This window comes from Chiloscyllium punctatum, chromosome 50, assembly GCF_047496795.1.
Source record: "Chiloscyllium punctatum isolate Juve2018m chromosome 50, sChiPun1.3, whole genome shotgun sequence".
NCBI classification, from domain to species: domain Eukaryota; kingdom Metazoa; phylum Chordata; class Chondrichthyes; order Orectolobiformes; family Hemiscylliidae; genus Chiloscyllium; species Chiloscyllium punctatum.
This window is the reverse complement of record NC_092788.1, coordinates 50,916,705-50,922,575: the sequence shown is the minus strand read 5'-3', so window position 1 is coordinate 50,922,575 and position 5,871 is coordinate 50,916,705. Positions and strand designations below refer to the sequence as shown.

The window sequence follows — 5,871 nt, the reverse complement described above, 5'->3', positions numbered from 1 at the left end:
TCTAAATCGTCCATTCTCCTGCTCCTCGGATGTTGCCTGACCTGCTGTGCTTTTCCAGTACAACACTCTCCACTCATTCATTATTACTGTCTGATATCACAGTCCCAGGTCCATGCTGTCTGTTTGATTCTACTGAGCACTGTTCTCATGGACTGCGACAAAATCTGCCAATCTGTCACAGAAACAGAAATTGCTGTTAAATCACAGGTGTGCTGTTTTTGTTTGATTTTCAGCATCAGCAATTTTTTCATCTTGTTTTTTTATTTTCTGCCAATATGATTTTGCTAAAGATTACGTTAAATGTTTTAAATATGACTGTGATGGAACGGCCAGATTCCACCAGCTGGCTACTTTTATTTGGTTCACGTGACCAATGCCTTTCCATTTGGTCACCGCGCCCTACAGCTGCACTGCATATAAATTGACAAAATTGTGGCATTCTCTCCGATTGGTAATCAGGAGCGAGATCGATTGAAATATTGAAAACTTAAGATAAACTGATAAAATACGGGATATAAAACGGGAAACTGAAAGGGAAAGAGAGAACAGCGAATGATAATTTTTTGACAAAACTGAAATATAATTGCTCAAGATTCAGAAAGTTCTTTCATCCACAAACATACCATAATATGGAATGTAATTTTTGGGACAACCAATGCAAGCAGATTGCAAAATCTTAGTTTTAAAGTCTTGCTGCAACTGTTTTGGTTTTAATGAACGCACACATGGGACTCAGTGCTGCAATGATCTGCTAAAATGGAAAAGGAAATCCTTGGCTTCGAGGATACGTGGGGAATGTTGACTGATTCATCCCAGTAATGGCAGGACCGTCCTCTGGAAGCGTATGAGTATATTTTTTCAATGTTCCATGGAGTTTCGACTGAGTGGTGAAGGTAAAGTCTCCATTCACTAATTAATCATTCAGTAAAATTCAACACAGGGACCCATGAAATGATGGACAAATTGAACAAGAACACGAACATCCGATACACAATAGCTACGAGAATTACTGTGCGAAAACTGTTGATTTCAGATTCACGGTGGCCTTTAGTGATAGCATTTACTGTCCAGAACCAGTCTGCATTGGAATGATGGGAGACACCCTATGAAGTATTTGAACTTCAGTCGCCTTTAGAAATAGCTGAGACTGACTCAGGACATGGGCATTTCGAGATGTTGGCCTTACAAACCTTTCAGACATTCCGTGGAAGAAGAAAGGAAGACATAGAAAATTCTCGTCTCCATCGAGACGATGTTCATGAACTGGATAGACAGTAATTTACCTTATTGGAGTCTATAAATAGAGGCGTCATATTTAAAAAGCAAAGAGTTCATAGCGTAACTGTAAAATCTTTTTGTCACTCTCAGTGGGAACATTGTGTGTAATCCTTGTCCTCATTCTTCACCAAAAACATGTGAAGAAGTTAGAAAGGGCACAGACGCTGTTTCCTGGATAGCAAGATATTAGAAAGCCAAGTGACGTTGTTTACTGAGACATAACAATATCAGAAAGGATACAAACGGGAATATAGAAAGAATGGAGGAGTTTATTCACGAGATTTGGAAATGCTGGATGCACAAACACGCAAGTTTGATGTAAACAAATGAGATTTTCACATAACGCGAGGTTTGAATGAGTAAATCGGGGAAAGTCCCTCTTTCTAGTGAACAGATAACTTTAGTTAGAGCTTGAAAACCATTAGTGAATGATGAAGAAAAGTTTGGATGAGAGTTTCTTCCACTCAATAGAGTTACTTAAATCATGAACGACTTTCCAGAAATAAAACGTAGAAGCTGACTTCAGAGTGTTTCAAAAGATGCCCGATCAAACGGACAAGGAGAGAATATACCATTGAGTGAAAGTCAGTTTGGTTGCGTGACAATTTAGAATTTGTTGACTTCAGACACAAAGATATTTCATGAACACGTACAACTGAATAAGATTGAGTATAACAAGTTCATGGAGTGGTAAGGTGTGGCGTATTGTTCAAGGTGAAACTCTGAAAATGGAGTTGATGTCGTAAAATAACTGCAGACGGAAGTGATATCCTAATGAGTCGGAATTGAATCGTCACTTGGAGATGCAACACCTACTTTAAAGACTTGACCACATTCACATGATGTTATGTATATTTCGTACATTCTTAACTCCACCCAAGAAATCCACCAAGAAGACTCTGTCCTTTTGTATTGTTAACCCTCTGTACTTCTCTGCAGCACGCCAGTTAAGATAAAATATGCTCAGACCAAAATTCAGTTCAATAAAATATTCAAACGGTCCTATGTGACTTCTTTGTTTATTATTGCAACAACCTTTGTGTTTTTGCAACAAACTGTGAAACATGAAACCAGTTCAACATCTATTTTCCCGGAATTTAACGCAGTGCACATGGGAAACGTTATCCATCTGCTGAAAAATCACTTTCGGCTCTCTCTACACACATGTCTCTTCAAGTTTTAGATACTTGCAGTATGTTTGTAGATCAAGGAGTCATTATCCAGAAGAGGTTGTTTCTCAATCCACAAACACGGGTATTTTCCCATAAACTTGGCTTTGCTCAATATCACCTTCTGTCCGTATCCCTCAACACGACGACAAATTGAAGCTGCTCCATGTGAGGCTCAAATTAATCCTTCGGCACAGCACAGCCCACTATACTGAAACAGAGATACCGTGTACTGGCCACCTTCAGCACAGGAGCAACACATTAATGCTTACCTCCACATTCCTGGTTTTACCTTAACGTTTGGGAAACCGAGTTTCTCTGATTCCATGGCTAGTAACGGGGATTATATGATCATCTTCACCAGTGGTTCAGTCCCTGAGTGAGGAAAGTGGTGAGGTACTCATTGTAAAGATGGGTAGATTGATGAAATGTACAATTTCATCTTTTGCCTTCACTAACCCATGAGCTTTTTATTTTGTTTTGCATCTGTAGAAATCTTAAAATCTTCACTTTAACAGACTCAATGACAGGTCTCCATTGTGTCTCTGGCATCAAATTTCAAAATGTAAACCCCCTCTGAATTCTTCCACCTCAGTCCGTTGTTTGGGAAGTGTTCCTGTTGTGGGAAATGCACTTCCCCATGTGTCACCTGCTGCTCCCCGCATGCGCACTGGCACTGCACTCATTTTCCTTCTGACACTTGCTCACTGTGTTGCTGTGATCATACAGTGACTTGGTGTCGCACAGTGCAGGAAAATGATACAGATCAAGGTTTTTGCATTGTTGCCTTCAATTGTCAGTTTAGCCTTATTTTGGATTTTGAAATTGTCTGTTCTGTACACAAGTGCGTGTCAAAAACATCTGAGCGGAAGTTAGGTGTTCCGAATAATGACATTGAGCACTATGCACTCTCCTCCAGTCTGGAAAACAATTCCTCACAGGCAATTTAATAGACAATTTACAGCAGGTGCAGGCGTAGGCCATTCTGCCTTCGAGCCAGCACCACCATTCATTATTATCATGGCCTGAACATCCTCAATCTGTATCCTGTTCCTGCCTTATCCCGATAACCCTTGATTCCACTATCCTTAAGAGCTCTATTCAACTCTTTATTGAAAGAACACCTCCACCTGTCTCGGGTTCTTCATTCCGTTGACTTCAAATCTTCACAGAATTCAACAGACCTTGTTACATATTCATTTCCTCATTTTTGTTCAGATCACTGTGTGCATTGTGTGACAGTGGGAGTGCACTTGCCCCACAACCCAGGGGTCAGACCACAGTCTTGGAACCGTACTATGTTAAATATCATTTTACCAACACCAGGGAGAAATATCTGCTGCTCTGCATAATTTACCCAATTCAATTATTCATAAGGTCAGAGCTGCCCCTGGGTCTGTGACGAGGTGGCCGAGAGGTTAAGGCGATGGATTACTAATCCGTCGTGCCTTGCACGCGTGGGTTCGAATCCCACTCTCGTCGCTGTCATCAATGGCATTTCCGTGGTGCTGTTTTCAGATGATCACAGCTGTCGTATTGGAACGCTAATGGTCAGTTTATATGCATTGACGCTATTCCAAAATTTCCAAGAATGGTTTGAGCCTGTTGACTAAACTGTATTGAAATGTAGGTTGCATTGATATAATGAAAGGGAGCGCAGTTTCCTTTTGCAAATCAAGTTGCTGTGAACGTTTTTTCGTATGAAAGACATCCAGGAAAATCAAATAACGAGAGCTGCGAAGTGCATGTCTATGCAAAGGAATTCTTAATGAACGTTTTGTCAGATGAAATCTGAAGGAGTTTGAGGAGAAGTAATTCATCCTGGTGAGAAGAGCACAGCGAGACAGCACAAAATGATGGCGATACTTCAAAGGGGCAGGGCGTGTGTGTAGGGGCACTGAGAACTGGCTGTAAATGCACAGTGGAGAATTGCCAATGTTGGTGCCGTGCATGGGCACGGAAAGGCTGACACATTGGTCTCGCCCTCGCCCCTTGCTCTCGTCATTGATGAATGCTGGACATAAGGCACAGATAAACACAAGATGTGGGAAGCAAGCTCCCTCTCGTTATACACACACTGGATGCATCACATTGAACTATGAACAACTGGAGAAATCAGCATGATATCTTTAGGGAGTGAAACTAAACTGTGGACCAATGACCGCAGATTCATGCAACATAAACATGAAAAATAATTTAAAATGTAGGGTGAAGGTTTGCTTGCTCAGCTGTAGCTTTGATATTCAGACGTTTCATTACTTGGCTAGGTAACATCATCATCAGTGGCGACCTCCAAGTGAAGAGAATCTGTTGTCTCCTGCTTTCTATTTATATCTTTCTCCTCGATGGGGTTCCTGGGGTTTGTGGTGATGTCATTTCCTGTTCGTTTTCTGAGGGGTTGATAGATGGCATCTCGATCTATGTGTTTGTTTATGGCGTTGTGGTTGGAGTGCCAGGCCTCTATGAATTCTCAGGCGTGACTTTGATTAGCCTGTCCCAGGATAGATGTGTTGTCCCAGTAGAAATGGTGGTATTATTAATCCGTGTGTAGGGCTACGAGGGAGAGAAGGTCGTGTCTTTTTTTGGCGAGCTGGTGTTCGTATATCCTGGTGGCTAACTTTCTTCCTGTTGTCTTACGTAGTAGTTGTGACAGTCCTTGCATGGAATTTTGTAGATGACGTTGGTTTTGTCTTTGGATTGTTCTGGTTCTTTAAGTTTGTTAGTTTTTGTTTGAGAGTGTTGGTGGGTTTGTGTGCTACTAGGATTCCGAGGGGTCTTAGTAGTCTGGCTGTCATGTCTGAAACTTCTTTGATGTATGGTAAGGTGGTTATGGTTTCTGGCTGTGTTTGGTCTGCTTGTCGTGGTTTGTTCTTGAGGAAAGTGTGGACTGTATTTTTTGAGTATCTGTTCTTCTCGAATACATTGTAAAGGTGGTTTTCCTCTGTTTTCCGAAGTTCGTCTGTGCTGCAGTGTCTGTTGGCTCGTTGGAATACTGTTCTGACGCAGCTTCGTTTGTGTGTGATGGGATGGTTGCTGGTGTAGTTAAGTATTTGGTCAGTGTTTGTCGGTTTTCTGCATACGCAGGTTTGTAGTTCTCCGTTGTCCTTTCTTTCTACTGTGTCATTCAGGAATGCGAGTTTGTTGTCGGATTCTTCTTCCTTGTTGAACTTTATGCCTGTGAGAGTGTTGTTGATGATGTTAAATGTCTTTACTATCTTGTTTCGTTTTGTGATGACAAAGGTGTCATCTGCGTAGCGGACCCAGATTTTGGTTTGATTGTTTCTAGGACTGTTTGTTCTAGTCTTTGCATTACCGCTTCTGCTCTGAATCCTGATAGCGGAGGTCCTATGGGTGGGCCATTGGGGGTTTGTTTGTAGACGATGTTGTTGAAAGTGTAGTGGGTGGTGAGGCACAGATCCACAAG

The 5,871-nt window shown here is 41.6% G+C and overlaps 1 non-coding gene across 1 annotated transcript; it reads left to right on the top strand.

Moving 5' to 3' along the window:
• Nucleotides 1–3,847: 3,847 nt before the first annotated feature.
• On the top strand, nt 3,848–3,929 carry trnas-acu (transfer RNA serine (anticodon ACU)). The gene has a single exon. It is a non-coding gene; the product is annotated as a tRNA-Ser (tRNA).
• The last annotated feature ends 1,942 nt before the right edge of the window (nt 3,930–5,871 follow it).